The 21,549-nt window shown below is 44.0% G+C and overlaps 1 long non-coding RNA gene across 1 annotated transcript in view; it reads right to left on the minus strand.

Annotated features, from left to right (window-relative positions):
• Nucleotides 1-561: 561 nt before the first annotated feature.
• LOC141129787 (uncharacterized) overlaps nt 562-21,549 on the minus strand; it is a 40,581-nt gene continuing 19,593 nt past the window's right edge. Inside the window, exons 2-3 of the long non-coding RNA XR_012241866.1 lie at nt 856-908; nt 562-697 (exon numbers count right to left, since the gene is read on the minus strand). This is a non-coding gene — a long non-coding RNA (uncharacterized lncRNA). The remainder of the gene's footprint in view (nt 698-855; nt 909-21,549) is intronic.

Here is a 21,549-nt window from a genome sequence, read left to right on the forward strand (position 1 = left end):
TTACAAAGTTCAATTTTGACAAAGTGAAGGCAATATCAGTCATTATTATGTCCAAACTGTGCCTAATGTCAACATGTGCTAGCTCCCATCATGGGGGATCAATGGACGTGTTTCGGGGGTGCAACCCTTCCTCTCATCTACTTTAGCTGCGAGGAAGGGGTCGCACCCCCAAAACACATACTTTGATATCCCGTGATGGCAGATAGCACATGTTGACACACTGTGTGTATCTTCAAAATTTGGCTTTCTAAAAAATATTTAAAATGTGTGAAAATAATAAAAATACAAACAAACTCGAAGAATTTTGGGGTGTTTTAGATTCTGCCTAAAACATCAATGATGTTTTTGAGCCTTTTTGTCCAGATCATTGATGTCTTCCTTGATCTGCTGTAAATCATGATTGCACACCATGATCTCCCCGATGAGGACATGTGCACTTGCACTTGCGAAATTAGATTCTTCTTCCACAACATCCACATCACCTAAAATAAAAAAACACACCATGTATTATAAATATGCAGGCATACATCTATTACCTGAAGCTGTGGTCTCAGACACTCACCTGCTGTGGTCACTATTTTGCCCACTTCATAAACCTCTCCTTCCTCCACATTCTGAGGTTGTGGTGTTGTGAGTTCTCCTTCTTTCGGAGGTTGGGGGTCCCTGGTGACCTCAGACGTCCCGAGTCTTTTCTCCCCTATGTGAATTAAAAAATAGGTATACTTAGCATACAGATATTTGAGGCCAGAAATAGGAATATGAAACATTGCTTGATGTGTCGTCCAATTGTCTGTTTTGGCAGAGTTCCAAGCTGAAAACATGATTTTTTTGCCTTTCGAAAGGTGGAATAATTACCTTTTTTGTGCAAGTTTCACAGATGGAGACATCCCTAGTATCCACTGGAGCACCTGTGTGGGACAAATGGGAAAGTGGTAAAGTGCAGCACTAAAAGTAAAGGTGAAAGTGAGATTCCCCTGACGGGATCAAACTAGTAACAAACCATTACTGATGTGCATAAATCATGATAAAATACATACAATATTACTCTAATATACAAACAACAATAATGATGATGTTTAAATAAACCAACAGTGCATATATATATTAGAATGAAAGTCCCTAAAGTGACTCCAATATATAAAGTGACTTGCGAGATAAATCTGTGAACTAGTTGTCTGTTGATAATCCCCCACCAAAAGGAAAGAGGCTGACCAGACAAGTTGAACCCAACTAGGCATACGCCTGATGAGTCAACAGAGCTTGTGGTGTAATACACCCAGGGAAGAAAATCAGCATACACGTTTCCGATGTAGACCAATCAGGCAGGGGTCCGTCACAATGTATAACATCAATGAGTATCCACCAAGGGAACAGTGACCAAAGATCAAGGACGGATCCTCCCAGTCTTCTATATGGTTAAAGGAAAAAAATTTGGCCACATAGTTTGATTCCATTTACATAAAAGGCATTTTATTGAAATAAGTAAAATGGTCACTCACATTTGAGAAGGCATTAAAAGACATGTAAGTAAAATCAAATATCACAGTGGCATCAGCAGAGCCCGTCCCGACCGGTTTCGTCTCCATAAGACATCACCCCAGATGGTGGACATCTTTAAGATATCCACCATCTCCACCATCTCAACAAAGGACATATTTGAGGACTTAAATCTCCTGGTTTGAGACGTTTGTGGCTCTGGGCTTTTGTCCTCCTCCTCGTTGTTGCTCTCCTCTGCATGCACTTGCACTTTCTTCACCATGTGCTCTCCCACTGCACCGAAAAGGAAGGGGCGGGGAATATACTAGAAAGAAGGTCAGGGGCGGGCGGAGTTTCATGCATGCACGGTGTATATAAAGCATAACACGCGCGCGTCATATGTACGATCTGCGAGCAGAGATCAGAGTAGTGTAAGTGCCGAACGTGATAACGAAGGGCATCAGTGGTCTATACTGCTTCTAGATTGAAGCCTATATTTTGACAAGATTAGGAGAGTTTAGCCTGACATTAGGGTTTGCCTTGTGTTGTGTCTTGCAGAGAAAATGGATCGATTCAATGATCACGACTTCCTCCCCGAATTCATTGATATGTACAGAGAGCTGTCTTGTCTGTGGCAGGTGAAACACCCCTTTTATACTAATAAAAGAAAGAGGCAGGCAGCGTTGGATCAATTGCTGGAATTGGTGAAGCCAGTGATCCCCACGGCAAACATCAACTATTTAAAGGCCAAAATTGGTGGCCTGCGGAGCACATATAATAGGGAGCACAAGATGGTCCAGGATTCCATGAGATCAGGAGCAGCAGCAGATGATATGTATGTCCTGAGGCTGTGGTCTTACAACAGCCTGTGTCTTTTGTCAGAGCATGCGTGGAATTTTGTGTGTCTGAATTGTGTACACACGCTCTGAATTTACAACAATGGATTTTGTTGTCGGAAAATTTGAGAAACAGCTCTCAAATTTTGCTGGTCGGAAATTCTGACAAAAAATGTCCGATGGAGCTTACACACGGTCGGAATTTCCGACAACAATCTCACATCGAACATTTGTTGTTGGAAATTTCGATCGTGTGTATGCGGCATTACAAGGTCTCAGGTGTGAATGGGTAACAGGTGTGTTAAATTTGGTGTTATCGCTCTTACTCTCTCATACTGGTTTCCATCGCCATACTTGCTGAAAAAAAAAACCTGGTAAGCCTCCAAACCTCCTCTGGCAGTTCCTCTACATCCCCTGCTCCAGCCAGCCCCAGACAAATATTTTTTGGGAACGGACGCTCGATTTGGCAGTGTTAATCCAGCTGCAGTGGCTTCCATACACCCGTGGCCCGACCATGCTGATCCTAATCCATCACTATCCTTGCTGAAAAAAGCCTGGTGAGCCTCGGAACCTACTCTGGCAGTTCCTCTACATCCCCTGCTCCAGCCAGCCCCAGACAAATATTTTTTGGGAACGGACGCTCGATTTGGCAGTGTTAATCCAGCTGCAGTGGGTTCCATACACCTGTGGCCCGACCATGCTGATCCTAATCCATCACTATCCTTGCTGAAAAAAGCCTGGTGAGCCTCCGAACCTCCACTGGCAGTTCCTCCACATCCCCTGCTCCAGCCCCAGCCAAATATTTTTTGGGAACAGATGCTCGATTTGGCAGTGTTAATCCAACTGCGGCAGGCTCCATACACCCGCGGCCTGACTATCCTGATCCTAATCCATTGCCATCCTTGCAGAAAAAAGCCGGGTGAGCCTTCAAACCTCCTCTGACAGTTCATCCACATCCCCTGCTCCAGCCCCAGCCAGTATTTTTTGTGAACGGCCGCTCGATTTGGCAGTGTTAATCCAGCAGTGGCCTGACCATCCTGATCCTAATCCATTGCCATCTAGGGTTGCCACCTGTCCGGTTTTGACCTGGACAGTACAGGTTTAGGTGGCTGTGCCCGGGTTTCCCTCTGCCTCACACCTGGACACCATTTCCAGCTGACAGGGGGTACCATGGGGCCTCCTTTTACAAGCCCCAGCACACAGGGGGACCCAGACAGCAGGGGGATCGGAGCGGCGGGCGGGGGGAGCAATTACAGAACAATCATAAGATAAGGGAGAGAGAGAGGCGACAAGCAGCTACTGGTGCGGAAGTTTTTAATAAAGTAAATGCTTAAAAACAATCCACTCACTCTCCGAGTCAGAGCTGTATATGTCAGTCTGTGAAGTCGGCTGTCAAATTCTCCCTTCCTATTCATGCTGCTGTTATCACTGAATCGCTGGAGGAAGCCAAGGATACAGAGCCGCGGGGAAACTGCAGTGAGCTGTCAGCCTGGGATGCTGTGACCAATCAGAGCGTTTCCGGAGGCTTAACCACACATCCATCATCAGAGGCTGACAGTTCACATGAGTTTCCTGCGGCTCTGTTTCCTCCAGAGATTCAGTGATAACAGCAGCATGGATCGGAGGGGAGAATGGGACAGCCGACTTATACAGACATATACAGCTCTGACATGGAGAGTGAGTGGATTGTTTTTAAGCATTTATTTTATTAAAAACTTCTGCACCAGCAGCTGCCTGTCACCTCTCTCTCCCTTATGTTTTGACTCCTCTGTATTTGCCCCCCTCCTCTTTATTTGCCACCCCCTCCTCTGTATTTGCACCCCCTCCTCTGTAATTGTCCCCCCTTCTCTGTAATTGCCCCCCTCCTCTGTATTTGCACCCCCCTCCTCTGTATTTGCACCCTCTCCTCTGTATTTGCACCCCCTCCTCTGTAATTGTCCCCCCTTCTCTGTAATTGCCCCCTCCTCTGTATTTGCACCCCCCTCCTCTGTATTTGCACCCCCTCCTCTGTAATTGTCCCCCCTTCTCTGTATTTGCACCCCCTCCTCTGTATTTGCACCCCCTCCTCTGTATTTGCCCCCCTCCTCTGTATTTGCCCCCCGCTCCTCTGTAATTGCCCCCCCAATCTTTGTAATTGTCCCCCTTCCTCTGTAAGTGCCCCCCATACCCGCCGCTCCGAACCCCCTGTTGCCTGGGCCCCCCTGTGTGCTGGAGCCCCATGATACCCCCTGTCGGCTGCCATGGGGGTATTGGAGGGAGGAGGATTTGTGCTGGTAGGGGAAGAAGATTTGTAATAGGAGAGAATGGGGATAATGGCACCCCAATCGCAAAGCAAAACTTCTTTTGGGTGACAGGCATCCCACAATTCTGTTTACGTGATTTTGCCGTGATTTTTTCGGGTGACAATCGTGGCAAAATTGCACCGCGGTTGGGGTGCCATGCCGTGGGCTGCTAAAGTGTTCGGGTTTGGCTTGAAGAAAAGGTGGCAACCCTATTGCCATCCTTGCTGAAAAAAAGCTTTGTGAGCCTCCAAATCTCCTCTGGCATCTCTTACTCCACTGCAGCTGGATAGGGATCTGCCTAGCTGAACTTGCCTGTCCGTACTGACCGCGGGCTCCTGGGGCAAATCTTACCAGCTCCCATCCTGCTGGTCCGCTCTGGGCCTCATCCACCACGGATTCCGGCACACAGGCCTGCAATCGTCGCCCATCTCCTCATTCCACTATAAGCGTATAAGGGGCTGCTTGACTGAAACTGCCTGTCAGCACCAACCACAGTCTCCTGAGGCCCTGTGACAGCTGGCATCTTGGCTGTTCCTGCACATCCTGGGGGTAATCTACCAGGGTGCAGTCTACTCTCCTGCATTGCGGTCTCCTCCCAATGCATAACCCCTGCAGATGTCTTCAAAAAAAAGTCTACCAAATCTAACAAATCTGTCACATTACTTCAGCTGCCACCGACCTCTTCTACATGGCCTGACTCAGTCTTGGTTGGGAGGCTCCAGGCCTTGCTGGCTGAGTTGGAAATAGATCCCAGGGTGGTTTCGGTGGCAGCGGAATCTGCCCCGCTCCCTCAAGACAGCACAGCCATGATCCTCGCCGCAATTGAACAGAGCAGGACCTCGCTGCTGGTGCGCATAGATCACCGTTAAGAAGAATGCAATCTTATACAGAACGACTTGGACAAAATAAGGGGGAGGCTCACCGAAACGAAGACCAGAGTATCCGCCACAGAAAATTTTACCGCCACTCATGTCACCTCCATAGCAGAGTTGCAGCGCACAGTACAGACCCTTGTTGCAAAATCGGATGATGCTGAAAATCAGCTGAGGCGCAATAATGTTAGATGTTATATTAATGTCCTGGGTCTCCCTGAGGGGGATCACCCGGCGGAGTTTGCGGAGGAGTTCCTTATAAGCCTGCTAGATCCCCCCCCCACTGTGGTTGAGAGAGCTCACCAGGTACCCATGGGTCGGGCCACCCCTGAGACCAATCCCAGACCTTTCTTGGTTCGCTTTCTCAACTACAGAGACAGGGACAGGATCCTTTCTGAAGCCCACAAACACCCCACACTCAAATATGGAAACACCACTGTTCTTCTTCTCAATGATTTCTCAGCTGATTTGCAGAGAAAGAGGAAAACCTTCAATGATGTCCGTAAAAAAGGCTCATGGATAAAAATATTAAATACAGCATGCTTTATCCCAGCCGTCTCCCTGTCCAACATGAAGGAACAATTAGTTTCTTTGATACCCCTGTGGATGCTGATGACTGGCTGACCGCCTTGAGCTAACAAAATCTTATCTCTTGGAATCCACAGGTGCATGGATCCTCCATATCCTGAATGTGTGTTATCCTACAATTTTTTCTGCATGTACCGGATCTACCTCCTGCGCAGATTTGAGCTTGCTTCACACTTACCCCCTCAAGGTTTATCTTCTTAGAGAACAACTGAAGTTGTTGAACTGCTACTCTCCATATACCTGGAGTAACTTCAAAAAGAAAATCTAGTTAGAGTTCAGGGTATTAAACTGACTGGAACTGTTATTGGGGTTTCTGGTTAGTAGGGAGTTCAACCCACTGCTGGTTATAGGGCGGTAAGTTGATGTGGTCCCCACCTGTGGCCAGTACCAAGGTTATAGTTTATTTTGATTTTATTGTTGTTATTTTTTTTTTGTAATGTACGCTCTATACTCACTGGCCAACTGGCTCTTTTGGGATGATATGTTACTCGGGGTCATCTCTAGAGTGGCTCTGTTCTACACTCTCTCTCAGTATCCAAACAGGCGGAAGCCTCCCTTATGTGTATTATCTATATACTTGGTATGGAACTGAAACTTGTATCTCGGAATGTCCGGGGCTTAAACAACAAAATTAAGAGAGCTTTGATGTTTAAGTACCTGGGCCACCATATAGCCCCATATACACATCTCCTTGATAACAAGATCCTTGCTCTTCATAGGCCCTGGCTTCAACAGTCATTCCATGCAACCTATTCTAGCTACGCAAGGGGAGTGGCTATACTACTAAAAAAATCCCTTCCATACAAGGTTCTACACCTGGTGACTGACCCAGAAGGTTGTCATATTATAATGTTGTTGGAAATTAGAATGACTGTGTATGCTATGGTTAATGTATATGTTCCCCCTCCTTTCAACCAGCGGGTCTTGTACACTGTATATGAAAAGTTAGCCACACTACAATTCTGCAGGCTTTGTATGTCTGGGGATTTTAACTCCACCCTCGATCCATCTCTGGACTTGTCTAATCCTAATTTGCTAAGGGACGAATCTATGTCCAAGCCCTTGTTCAGCATTTATAAACGCTACTGCCCAACGTACACATGGGACTAGAAGCTCTAAAAGCTAAATGGGTGGGGGACTTCCCTGAAATGGACATGGAAGAGTGGGAAGACCTATGGGAGTGCTCCTTCTCGCAACTGGTCTCAGCCAGGGACAGACTGTTCCAGTTAAAAATTACGCATAGAGTGTATTTTACACCCATGCGCCTACACAAAATATACCCATCTATTTCAGATTCCTGCTGGATGCGTGCCATGCCTGCGGCGGACTTTATACATATTTTTTGGAGCTGTTCCCTGGTCGAGACCTTTTGGAATGAGGTTACCACATTCATTCGGACAGTCACTATGGTTCAGATTCCATTGAGGGTAGAAATTTGTTTGCTGGGGCTTGTAGATCCACTGGCTGATAGCTGAGCAGTTGGAGCTCTTCTGGGGATACTGCTTTATTATACAGTCAATCCCATCGTCATGCGTTGGAAATCCTCTTCCGCACCATCAAATAACTTATGGAAACCTCTGGTCAATTCAGCCCTGCCATTATACAAAACCACCTACAGTATCTGTCCAGAGGTTGTGTCAAGAAATTTCATAAAGTGTGGAACATTTGGGTGGAATCTGCTTATACTAATGCTGACTCTTCGGATGACTAGTTAACACTTGGATAAGTAATTAACGGTATATATTGTTGTACAACTCTACATTTATGCTTCATTAGAGGGAGTCTTTCCTGACACATAAGATATGGGAGTGCGTATTTTCATAAATTCCCGATTTTAGCTCTGTAGGATGTTTGAGAGGGAGAGTGGCCAATAAGAATCCTAATATTTCAGCCTGCGCAGACCATTAGAGTGTACCAATTTTCGAGAGTTTAGATTGCCTTGATTTTAGCTAGGTTGTTTTTATTGTGATTTTATTGTGCTTTTGTTTCTGTTTGTTTTTTTGCTATGCAATTGAGCCCGGGTATGCCCAATAGGCTCTGTTATGTACTGTTAACGTCGAAGCCTGCAATCAAAATAGTTAAAAAAAAAAAAAATTGCTGCATTTGTAAATTTCAAAAGCCTATGTAAAGGAATATTAGTGGTAAAAAAAAAGAACTTGGGGGTTTAACTAATATTTTTTTTATTCTCCTTTAAGGGGGAGTGGAAGGGGGTGTGTCCTATGCCTACATACTTTTGCTAATAGGTGTCCCTCGTTCCCATCTCAAAAAGTTGGAAAGTATGCAACCATACATTGTTTACTGTTGTTCCAATAAATTATAGAAATAGAATTCGGACAGTTATTGCCTCAACCTTCTACAAGCTTTATCACAGGCCCACAATCTAGGTTAAAAAGCCCCTGCCGCCAATTTATGAATTCCAGACAAAAAATGCATACAAATTCTTGTATATTAAAAACTTGCATGTAGTGTTTTCCTTTCCAGAAATTCTATTCTATTCACATGCAATGTGCCTTTTAGCTTGCTAAAAACTTTGACTACTCCAGAAAAGTCAATTACTCTAATACAACCCCTTCCCTCTCGTAGCCCTCTCCTATTCTGGGAATGTCTAATTACTCTTGTGCTGGGTCATCTCTTCCACCCCCTTCTAACTTTCCTATACATTTTTTTATGTAGCTGCTGGAGAAGGAGAGAGGGAGAATACTATAGAGTGCTAATTGAGTAATACTGTAGCTATAAGTCTGATAGGTTGCTGACATCATATCCAAGATGGCAGTGCCCATAAACATCCTCATGCCTTTTGGATGTATACTCAAAGGAGGCTTTCACAATTTTAAAAATGCATAAAATATATTGACTGTACATATGATCTTATGGCAAGATTGTGGTTGAAATGAATAGGCTAGCTACAAGGGCTACTTAACTGCAAACCTCAAGGAAGGCCTATATTGTTGGGGCAAATGCCTTGTAGCCCCTTCGATAAAACAGCCCTGCCTGTAAGATATGGGCTAATTATGTTTGTTGACTTGTTTTTTTGTATCACGGTGGTATGGGAGAAACGTTGGAAAGTCTTCTCCGAGTAGGTAACAAAAGACAAAATATTTATTTCATGCTAAGAGATGTAACAGTAGCCTGTACCCAAGCTTAGTATGTGGCATTTTACAAGACAGATAATGACTTGGAAGTGGCAATTAAAATGTCATTGGATTGTCTTGTGACAGACTGTTGAAAGCCATTAAAATCCAACTTAATCCCTTATTTTTAAAGATTATTTTTTTAAATGTCAGGCAATGCCTTTTCTGTGGCTTTTACAGAGGCCTCCATGACAGTAATCCTAAAGACTGAGGTGTTTGTACATCTGATGTAAATTTCATCTCCTGTTGTGCATAAAGATTTTTGTCCTGCCATGAATACTGATTTAATTTCCTAACTTATGGCTAATTGTCTGTCTCAGGTGGTAAATAAAACAGTTTTGCAAAATACTTAATCTAGGTTCACACTTGTGCGGGTCCACATGTGCTGCCCATGGACTGCTGTACCTGAAGTAAATGCTGGGAAAAAGTCTTTGACCTTTTATACAAATGCAGCTGCATGCATGGTGTTGTGACATCATTTGATTTTGGGGAGTCAAAAATATGGCACATTTTTAGATATATGGGGAAGCTATTAAGAATTAATGGCACCATCTTGTGTCTGCAAAAGAGCAGCGCGTTTTGCCTGCGTGTTGGGAATAGGGTTGCCACCTGTCTGGGGTTCACCCAGACAGTCTGGGTCTTGAATCATGTGTCTGGGTTTCAGGCACTATTTCGACTGGGCTGTGGCTCCCCAGGTAACCAAGATAGTCACACACAAATCTGTTGCCGTTGGGGAGCTGCGGGCAGCTGTCTGGGGGCAGGTTTGACATCATTGGGGGGCAGGGTGATGATGTCAGCAGGAGCAATTTGGCTACACCTAATGCTCACTGCGGCAAGCTATGCCCATCGCATTGCTACTCTCCTTGGGGCACCCAAAGATTTCCCAGGCCGCTAAAGTGTTCAGGTTTGACTTGAAGAAAAGGTGGCAACCCTAGTTGGGAACATGTGCGATTATGCATAGGTTCCCGACCAGCACAGATGGCAACCATAGCCTTAGGCATTTTTCAGTCAAAGCAACACTTGTTGACAGCATTCATATAGTTCTGTCTTGTAGACATGCTGTAAACACTGCCCATGTATCAAGAATAATATAAAGATACAATATGAAGATTATACACAGTATATATACAGTGTATATATACAGTATCTCACAAAAGTGAGTACACCCCTCACATTTTTGTAAATATTTTATTATATCTTTTCATGTGACAACACTGAAAAAATGACACTTTGCTACAATTTAAAGTAGTGATTATATATGAGTGAGTGGTGTTGCGCTGATCCTTAGTGTAGAAACAGGTGAACATAGAATAATAAATAGATCCGGATCGATGCAGCCAGGATAAGAAGTGAGTGCTGGAGGATGAATCGGGAGACTGTTCATGATTGGAGTTCTTCTCAAGATCATTCAATTGCAGACCAGCTATAACCCTACCGTGTCACACGGTTCAAGCTCGTATGACTCACCGCTGTATGGCCTGTGAGTCCACCGCGTCCGGTAAGGGCATTTTACGTTACTTTTGCACTGGGCTGATCATTGGAGGAGTCCACTAATAACAACATTGTTATTGGATATATGTCCATGCTCCAAGAGGTCTCCGTCTGACTAAATGAACTGTCCTCACCTCAGGGACTTACCACTCATCCCCACCCCTATATGCCTGTGTTTTGTTATAAGGATTTGGGTTTAACTTGTGTGACGCACACTTTGATTCACATCGTTTTTCTCACAAAGGACATGATAATAGTGGTTTTCTTTGGAATATTAGATTTCCCACTGGTTCATTGTTCTTTTATTTGTGGTCTAATATAATCTAATCTTTGATATACACTGTTGGTCACTCAGCATATTCCAATGCTGCTGACCGAAACATTATAGCGCTACACTTTTTGTTTTTATAATAAATAATAATAATCAACGCGCTAGATAGGAAAATGGTGAAATGGCGTAAGCGTGGGGGATAATTCGTATTAAAAAATGTTCATTTAAATATTCAATATCTTCAATAGTGCATAAAGAATAACGTAAGTATACTCAAATAAAATATCACTTCAATAACCTAAAAATAAAATCCACATAATTACAATATAATAACGTGATACTATCAGAGCACCAGTGACTAGCTCTGAATTTAAAATAGAATAAGGTGCATAATAAACGTACATGTATACTTGGACCAGTGAAATGTAAAGTGCGGACAAAAGGTGCTATGTGCAACTCAGAATATGGAAGAAAAGTGACTGGCTATTTCTATATGAAGTGCATATTGTGCATATTGACATCAAATAATGAATAAAGGTGAAAAGTATTTGAAATGAGAAAAAATCCTGTTTTGCAAAAAAAAAAAAAAAAAAAAAAAAAAACCACAATTTAAATGTAATGTGACAGCAACGTGCTAACATGCACACGTTGCAATTAAAGTGCTAAAAAATGCATTCATAAATGTTCAAGAACAGTCCTTGTGTATGATTGTGACAGCAACGTCCTGGCATGCACACGTTGCAGTTAGAGTGCTGGGGTGAATCACATCTAGTTTTTTTCTTCGTGTGCTAGACACTTTGGTGGGTAATAGCCCCTTACCTTCAGGCAATGGGGCAAAAGCAGGTAACAAAAAGATTGTTAAGGGCGTCCGCCTATGGATTCCAGCGCATCCCTCTCTATCCTGGATCTTGGGTTGAAGTTCCCTCAGGTGTAATGTGGGGGGGTTGTATTCATAGGGGGTAATCGACAGAAGAAAAGCCCAATAGTGTAATCCAGTTTAAAACGTCACTACCTATTGCTACCATAGGGGATATTTACATTCCCTGAGATAACAATAACAATGCTCTGGTCTGTGTATTAGCTTAGCTAATTAAGCTAATACACAGACCAGAGCATTGTTATTGTTATCTCAGGGAATGTAAATATCCCCTATGGTAGCAATAGGTAGTGACGTTTTAAACTGGATTACACTATTGGGCTTTTCTTCTGTCGATTACCCCCTATGAATACAACCCCCCCACATTACACCTGAGGGAACTTCAACCCAAGATCCAGGATAGAGAGGGACGCGCTGGAATCCATAGGCGGACGCCCTTAACAATCTTTTTGTTACCTGCTTTTGCCCCATTGCCTGAAGGTAAGGGGCTATTACCCACCAAAGTGTCTAGCACACGAAGAAAAAAACTAGATGTGATTCACCCCAGCACTCTAACTGCAACATGTGCATGCCAGGACGTTGCTGTCACAATCATACACAAGGACTGTTCTTGAACATTTATGAATGCATTTTTTAGCACTTTAATTGCAACGTGTGCATGTTAGCACGTTGCTGTCACATTACATTTAAATTGTGTTTTTTTTTTTTTTTTTTTTTTTTTGCAAAACAGGATTTTTTCTCATTTCAAATACTTTTCACCTTTATTCATTATTTGATGTCAATATGCACAATATGCACTTTATATAGAAATAGCCAGTCACTTTTCTTCCATATTCTGAGTTGCACATAGCACCTTTTGTCCGCACTTTACATTTCACTGGTCCAAGTATACATGTACGTTTATTATGCACCTTATTCTATTTTAAATTCAGAGCTAGTCACTGGTGCTCTGATAGTATCACGTTATTATATTGTAATTATGTGGATTTTATTTTTAGGTTATTGAAGTGATATTTTATTTGAGTATACTTACGTTATTCTTTATGCACTATTGAAGATATTGAATATTTAAATGAACATTTTTTAATACGAATTATCCCCCACGCTTACGCCATTTCACCATTTTCCTATCTAGCGCGTTGATTATTATTATTTATTATTCTATGTTCACCTGTTTCTACACTAAGGATCAGCGCAACACCACTCACTCATATATATTTATCTAAAAGGTTAGGTGTTCACCTTATCGGTGCTTGCGGCTTTTCCACCCACAGCCTCTTCCATAATAGATAGCGCGGGAATAATTTTCCTTATTTAGTAAAGTAGTGATTGTACAGCTTGTATAACAGTGCAAATTTTCTCTCTCCTCAAAATAACTAATAAATGGGGAGCAGGTATGTAAAATTTGGTGTTATCGCTCTCACTCTCTCATACTGGTCACTGGACGTTCAACATGGCACCTCATGGCAAAGACCTCTCTGAGGATCTGAAAAAAAGAATTGTTGCTCTACATAAAGATAGCCTAGGCTATAAGAAGATTGCCAAGACCCTGAAACTGAGCTGCAGCACGATGGCCAAGACCATACAGTGGTTTACCAGGACAGGTTGCACTCAGAACAGGCCTTGCGATGGTTGACCAAAGAAGTTGAGTGCACGTGCTCAGCGTCATATCCAGAGGATGTAATATACAGTATCTCACAAAAAAGAGTACACCCCTCACATTTTTGTAAATATTTTATTCTATCTTTTCATGTGACAACACTGAAGAAATGACACTTTGCTACAATGTAAAGTAGTGAGCGTACAGCTTGTATAACAGTGTAAATTTGCTGTCCCCTCAAAATAACTCAACACACAGCCATTAATGTCTAAACCGCTGGCAACAAAAGTGAGTACACCCCTAAGTGAAAATGTACAAATTGGGCCCAAAGTGTCAATATTTTGTGTGGCCACCAGTGGCTTTGCTAGGAGGTGGCTTTTGGGGCTATAGCCCCAAATTTGGGGCCCATAGCTCCGAGTCTCTGCAGGGGTCCCCAAGGGGAGGAAAGGCCCTCTGGGGAGCCTGATGTAAGTGGGGGGCTCTCTGGGGACCCTGATGCAGGGTGGAGGCTCTCTGGGGATATATACACACACATGTATAATACTGTATATACATGTGTATGCCCGCCCAAGCATATGACTTTCTTTACTACGCTGCTATGGGCTCTAGCCCCAGATCTTTTGTAGACGTAGCAACGCCCCTGGTGGCCACCATTATTTTCCAGCACTGCCCTAACCTCCTTGGGCATGGAGTTCACCAGAGCTTCACAGGTTGCGACTGGAGTCCTCTTCCACTCCTCCATGATGACATCATGGAGCTGGTGGATGTTAGAGACCTTGCACTCCTCCATCTTCCGTTTGAGGATGCCCCACAGATGCTCAATAGGGTTTAGGTCTGGAGACATGCTTGGCCAGTCCATCACCTTTACCCCCAGCTTCTTTAGCAAGGCAGTGGTCATCTTGGAGGTGTGTTTGGGGTCGTTATCATGTTGGAATATTGCCCTGTGGCCCAGTCTCTGAAGGGAGGGGATCATGCTCTGTTTCAGTATGTTGCAGTACATGTTGGCATTCATGGTTCCCTCAATGAACTGTAGCTCCCCAGTGCCGGCAGCACTCATGCAGCCCCAGACCATGACACTCCCACCACCATGCTTGACTGTAGACAAGACAAACTTGTCTTTGTACTCCTCACCTGGTTGCCGTCGCACACGCTTGACACCATCTGAACCAAATAAGTTTATCTTGGTCTCATCAGACCACAGGACATGGTTCCAGTAATCCATGTCCTTAGTCTGCTTGTCTTCAGCAAACTGCGGGCTTTCTTGTGCATCATCATTCGAAGAGGCTTCCTTCTGGGATGACAGCCATGCAGACCAACTTGATGCAGTGTGCGGCGTATGGTCTGGGCACTAACAGGCTGACCCCCCATCCCTTCAACCTCTGCAGCAATGCTGGCAGCACTCATACGTCTACTCATACGTCTATTTCCCAAAGACAACCTCTGGATATGACGCTGAGCATCAACTTTGGTTGACCATGGCGAGGCCTGTTCTGAGTGGAACCTGTCCTGTTATACCGCTGTATGGTTTTGGCCACCGTGCTGCAGCTCAGTTTCAGGGTCTTGACAATCTTCTTATAGCCTAGGCCATCAGAGAGTTCTTTGCCATGAGGTGCCATGTTGAACTTCCAGTGACAAGTATGAGAGAGTGAGAGTGATAACACCAAATTTAACACACCTGCTCCCCATTCACACCTGAGACCTTGTAATACTAACGAGTCACATGACACCGGGGAGGAAAAATGGGTAATTGGGCCCAATTTGGACATTTTCACTTAGAGGTGTACTCACTTTTGTTGCCAGCGGTTTACACATTAATGGCTGTGTGTTGAGGTATTTTGAGGGGACATCAAATTTACACTGTTATACAAGCTGTACACTCACTACTTTACATTGTAACAAAGTGTCATTTCTTCAGTGTTGTCACATGAAAAGATAGAATAAAATATTTACAAAAATGTGAGGGGTGTACTCACTTTTGTGAGATACTGTAGACGTATGAGTGCTGCCAGCATTGCTGCAGAGGTTGAAGGGGTCGGGTTTCAGCCTGTCAGTGCTTAAACCATACGCCACACGCTGCATCAAATTGGTCTGCATGGCTGTCATCCCAGAAGGAAGCCTCTTTTAAAGATGATGCACAAGAAAGCCCGCAAATAGTTTGCTGAAGACAAGCAGACTAAGGACATGGATTACTGGGACCATGTCTTGTGGTCTGATGAGACCAAAGATAAACTTATTTGGTTCAGATGGTGTCAAGCGTATGGCGGCAACCAGGTGAGGAGTACAAAGACAAGTGTTTTGCCTACAGTCAAGCATGGTGGTGGGAGTGTCATGGTCTGGGACAGATCTAAACCCTATTGAGCATCTGTGGGGCATCCTCAAATGGAAGGTGGAGGAGTGCAAGGTCTCTAACATCCACCAGCTCAGTGATGTCGTCATGGAAGAGTGGAAGAGGACTCCAGTGGCAACCTGTGAAGCTCTGGTGAACTCCATGCCCAAGAGGGTTAAGGCAGTGCTGGAAAATAATGGTGGCCACACAAAATATTGACACTTTGGGCCCAATTTGGACATTTTCACTTAGGGGTGTCCTCACTTTTGTTGCCAGTGGTTTAGACATTAATGGCTGTGTGTTGAGTTATTTTGAGGGGACAGCAAATTTACACTGTTATACAAGCTGTACACTCACTACTTTACATTGTAGCAAAGTGTCATTTCTTCAGTGTTGTCACATGAAAAGATATAATAAAATATTTACAAAAATGTGAGGGGTGTACTCACTTTTGTGAGATACTATATATAGATATATATCTCTCTCTCTATATATATATATATCTATATATATAGATAAATATCTCTCTCTCTCTCTCTCTCTCTCTCTCTCTCTCTCTCTCTCTATATATATATATATATATAGATAGATATCTATCTATATATATATATAGATCTATATAGATCTATATCTATATATATATATATATATATCTATATATATATATATATATATATATATATATATATATATAGATCTATATAGACCTCTATATATATATATATATATATATATATATATATATATATATATATATAGATCTATATAGATCTATATAGATTTATATATATAGATCTATATAGATATATATAGATATATATATACACACATACATATCTCTGAACGCACAACAAATCGAACCTTGAAGCAGATGGGCTACAGCAGCAAAAGACCACACCGGATGCCACTTCTGTCAGCTAAGAACAGGTAACTGAGGCTACAATTCACACAGGCTCACCAAAATTGGACAATAGAAGATTGGAAAAATGTTGCCTGTTGTGATGAGTCGCGATTTCAGCTGCGACATTCAGATTGTAGGATCAGAAATTGGCGTAAATAACATGAAAGAATGGATCCATCCTGCTTTGGTTCAGGGTGGTGGTGTAATGGTGTTGGGGGATATTTTCTTGGCACACTTTGGGCCCCTTAGTACCAATTGAGCATTGTGTAAATGGCCTACCTGAGTATTGTTGCTGACCATGTCCTTTCCTTTATGACTACAGTGTACCCATCTTCTGATGGCTCCTTCCAGCAGGATAATGCACCATGTCATGAGGCTCTAATCATCTCACCACTGGTTTCTTGAACATGACAATGAGGTCACTATATTCCAGTGACCTTCACATTCACCAGATCTCAATCCAATAGAGCACCTTTTGGATGTGGTGGAATGGGAGATTTGCATCATGGATGTTCAGCTGAGAAATCTGCAGCAACTACGTGATGCTATCATGTCAATATGGACCAAAATCTCTGAGGGATTTTTCCAACACCTTGTTGAATCTATAGCACGAAGGCAAGAGGGGGTCCAACCTAGGACTAGCAAGGTGTACCTAATAAAGTGGAAGGTGAGTGAATATATACCACAAAACAATGCAGCGTATTGGTGTGAACATAAAAAGTTGGACATAGGGTAAGTTGCCTTTTCTATGCATTGGGACAATGTTGTCCAACAAATATAGTGTGAAAAGGCCTTTAGCGTTATCTTTTGCCCCGTACAGCATAAACAGCCATTTATCTATGTGTAGTAGCACAGAGCTGCGTACAACGAATGAAGATGCAGAGCCTGTACAGACTAACGCGTACAGGCAAGTTTGACAGGTAAGCAGGGAGGAGCCATGCGTACCTGTCAAACTTGGCTGTGTGGGTGAGTCTGTACAGCTGATGCATCTCCGTTCACTTATATAAGCTGCCTGCCTGCAGCTCCATATAGATAATCAAACGTCTTTTCACGCTGTATGGGGCTCTACACCCATGTGAATGAAGCCTAAGTGAAAAAGATACCCATGTGTAGCACCCTTCTAAATTAGGATGTTTGAGAGGCTCAGGTAAATGTAGTTCTTTGGCTCCTCTGTAATCACCAGCGCACTGTGTGTATTTTTGACTGTTCTGGGTCTCACTGGCTGCAGGCTCAACTGCTTACCCCTGCCTTCTAGCGAATTCTAGAATGTAATAGGTTGGGAGGCAGAGCCTTGGCCTGAATATTTATGTGGTCTCAGCCAATCCCTGGGGCAGAATGCCCAGTAGGTGGCTGAGGGGTACATAAATAGTTTGGGGGCCTGGAGCAGCACGGTTCTTGTCCAGGGGGAGAAGACCCCAGCCCGAAGGGCTCCTGTTCTTCTGAGCAGTGTAGCTGAAGTGTGCAGGAGTTCATCGAGGTCCCAGATCAGCGAGAGCTGGGGGGGGGGGCTAATTTCTGGAAGTAGTTGGAGACAAATCACAGGTATTCACCAAGGATCTGGCATGGAGATGCACAGGAAAAGTATACGGCCGATATTGGATGCAGGCATCCAAGGGACATTGCGCATATAGGCCTGGATGTAGGATCCTAATGACTGTTCCCTGCTCCAACCCCTTCAGTATCTGCTCCAGTGCTGATGGATTGGGACCTTTTCCTTTGCTTGGAGTCCCAGGGTTGCTGTTCTCCTATTGTCTGCCAAGAGGGGGATTATCCTGAAAAGCATGAAAAAAAAAGACACTCCTGTTCATTGAGTTGTGAGACTGCCCAAGTTGATGTATGCCTGGCTGCTTTACATCCAGGTGGGAATAGAACCTGGGGCAAATCAACAGGGCCCGACAGGGGTCTGCGCTACACATGTAAAACTCTGAGGGCCTATTCACACCATATTCATTGGACAACATTGTCCCAATGCAAAAACAAGGCAATTTGCCTTATGTCCTACTATGAAGCCTTACACTGATAATTCCTTATTTAAAAGATAATGGTAATCTGTTGCACAGAAATGTAACTGCTTCTGGGTCTAAAAGTTTATTATTATTGACTTTCCTAGAAATTGTTCTCAGGTGAGGGAGTAGCTGATTACTCAATCTGTGTTACATGTGTTTGAAGTTCAGATCACACCGCACAAACACTAGCCTGAGCTCTTCTTCCATACTCCTTACTAGGGATGCACCAATACCGATACTAGTATCGGTATCAGTGCCGATACCAAACATTTGCACGAGTATCGGTACTCGCGCAAATGCTCACATGCCTAATACTTGTTGTACTTGACCAGGCGTCCTCAAGCTCAGCAGGGGGCGCCAGGCAGCCTCACAGGTGATCGGTGCGGCGGTGGGGGCAGTTACAAGCACCGACCTCCCTGTATAGCTTTTCTCTCCGGGTCCCTGGCTCCCAGTGTCCTCCTCCCTCTCAGCGGTGTCCTCCTCCTTCTCTGCTCCCCAGGTCCTCCATGTCCTCCTCTGGTCCCCCCTTGTCCTGGATCTGTCAGGATGGGGAGCGGAGGAAGGAGCCGGTAAATCACTAATTTCCCAGCTCCTTCCTTTTCTGAATGAACAAAGGCAGTGATCACTGCTTCTGTCCATTTATAACTGAGCATTGCAAACTGTGTTTACAATGCTTCAGTTTATGAATAGAGAGGAGACAGTTGACACTGTAACCCAAGCCACTACCTACAAGCCTCTACTTTAAAGGCTTGTAGGCAGTGTGGATGGTGCCTAGGGGGCAATATATTTTTATCCTTTCAACAAGCTTTAGAGGAGTTCCTTCAGTGTGCTCACCAAGGACGGGGACTCTATGCTGATACCCATTTCTTATCCTGAAACAAGGTAATAACTGTATTTGTAAATTGGATCACATTGTTGCGATGGGAGGGGAAAGGGGGCGATTACTTACCTAGATTAAACTGGCTCTATGGAACTTGCATGCACCACTTAGGACTAAGCAAGAGTGACTAAAATCCTCTGTAGCAGTGATGGCAAAAAACTTATGCACCCCAGATGTTTTGGAACTACATTTCCCATGACTCTGAAGTGTAGTTGAGCATCATGGGAAATGTAGTTCCAAAACATCTGGGGTGCCGAGGTGCGCCGTCACTGCTCTATAGCCTAGGAGGTGTATCTGTGACACTCAGTGAGTCTTGTGAGAGACTGGGTGTCAGCTGACAGGAAATGTGCATCCTGCCATGTCATTCATTGAAAATGTTGAGGCCCACAGTGGAGAGGAGTAGTAGAATTTTCCACTGCTCACCAGGAGCAGAAATAGATGAGTCAGAAACAGGTGAGGCTTTAGTACCCCTTTAAATAGTTAATATTAATAGACCATTAATGAGGCGGGAGCTGGAAAAAGTATAAATTTCAAAAATAATGTCAACATTTACGTTTAGGGCCAAGTTGGCTCTTCTTGGGTATAGTACTTGCAATAACATCCTAGTGCCAGTATAAAATTCTATAACTTGGTATAAATGTATGCTAATATTTATATACCTTTAATTTGTTTTTTTTTGTATTGAATGTATAACTTTGTCACCTACCTGCCACCAGCCTCAATTGAATTTGACATACAGGAAGATAAGGGGGACTACGTAATGTGACACATGGAGAGATGACACAGGGAAGATACGGGGAATTTTATAAACATGACACATGGGACGATAATGGGAAATAATGAATGTGATACATTAGGTACACAAAGGAACAATACACACTTTGTGATTAGTAAGGACACAAAACAATGTAACACACAGGAAGGGGACACTAAAGAATGCCAAACAGAGGCTATAAGGGTAACAAATGTTGCACATAAGTAGATGAGGGATTGATAATGAATGTAACATAGGGAAATAAAAGGGGACACTAATGAATGTGTAACCCACTGAAAAATGTTAGTTAATTACAGAAGAACACCGGGTAAAGAAAAATCTTTAAAAAAATCTGCTGAATTACAAATAGTTACATTTTGGGAGGTATACGCCACAGGTTGGATCGCTACCTGTTATTTACAATTTATACCTTTAGCTTTCCTTATACCTCTGGCTCTCTGATTGAAGACTTATGGCTCTTGCATCCTCCATGGTCCCACTGTATGTAGGAGTGTGGTCACCCTCTCATGCTCACATTTGAGTTGGACTACAGGATGCGAAGCATACCTCCCAACTGTCCCGGATTCACCGGGACCGTCCCCGGGATTTGATGTAAGTCCTGGCGAATCAACGCAAAGTGGAGCCCAGTGACGCGGCTCCACTGACTTTACTGGTAGGGGCATGCTGCCGTGGGCACCAGCGTGGCTTTTTCTCAGCACAGACCCCCCCTCCCATCTAGAAGAATAGAGAAGGGAGGGGCCTGGGAATCTGCCCAGCCTCTCGTCTGATCAGAGAAGAGGAGGGAGGGGCGGGGAATCTGCCCATCCACTCGTCCCATTAGAGAAGAGGAGGAAGGGGCGGGGAATCTACCTCACGGAAAAAGCTCCTCCAGATACTCGTGTCGGCAACCAGCAGCCAGATGGTGCAAGTTGTAGCTGCTTTTTTGCAGCAGCCCCACTATTTGCAGAGCTCTGTACTTGAATGGAGGAAGAGGGTGAGCTCTGTACTGGAATCTGTACTTTTCTTAGGGAAAGAACTTCGAAGTACACAGCGCACGCCCCAACCCTGCACGCAGTACACAGCGCACGCCCAACCCTGCACGCAGTACACAGCGCACCCCTCAGTCTTGTATGCAGTACACAGCACACCCCCTCAACCCTGCACGCAGTACACAGCATCCCCCCCTCAACCCTGCACGCAGTACATAGCGCACCCCTCAACCCTGCACGCAGTACATAGGTCACCCCTAAACTCTGCA

Source organism: Aquarana catesbeiana, linkage group LG02, assembly GCF_042186555.1.
Source record: "Aquarana catesbeiana isolate 2022-GZ linkage group LG02, ASM4218655v1, whole genome shotgun sequence".
Lineage (NCBI taxonomy): Eukaryota > Metazoa > Chordata > Amphibia > Anura > Ranidae > Aquarana > Aquarana catesbeiana.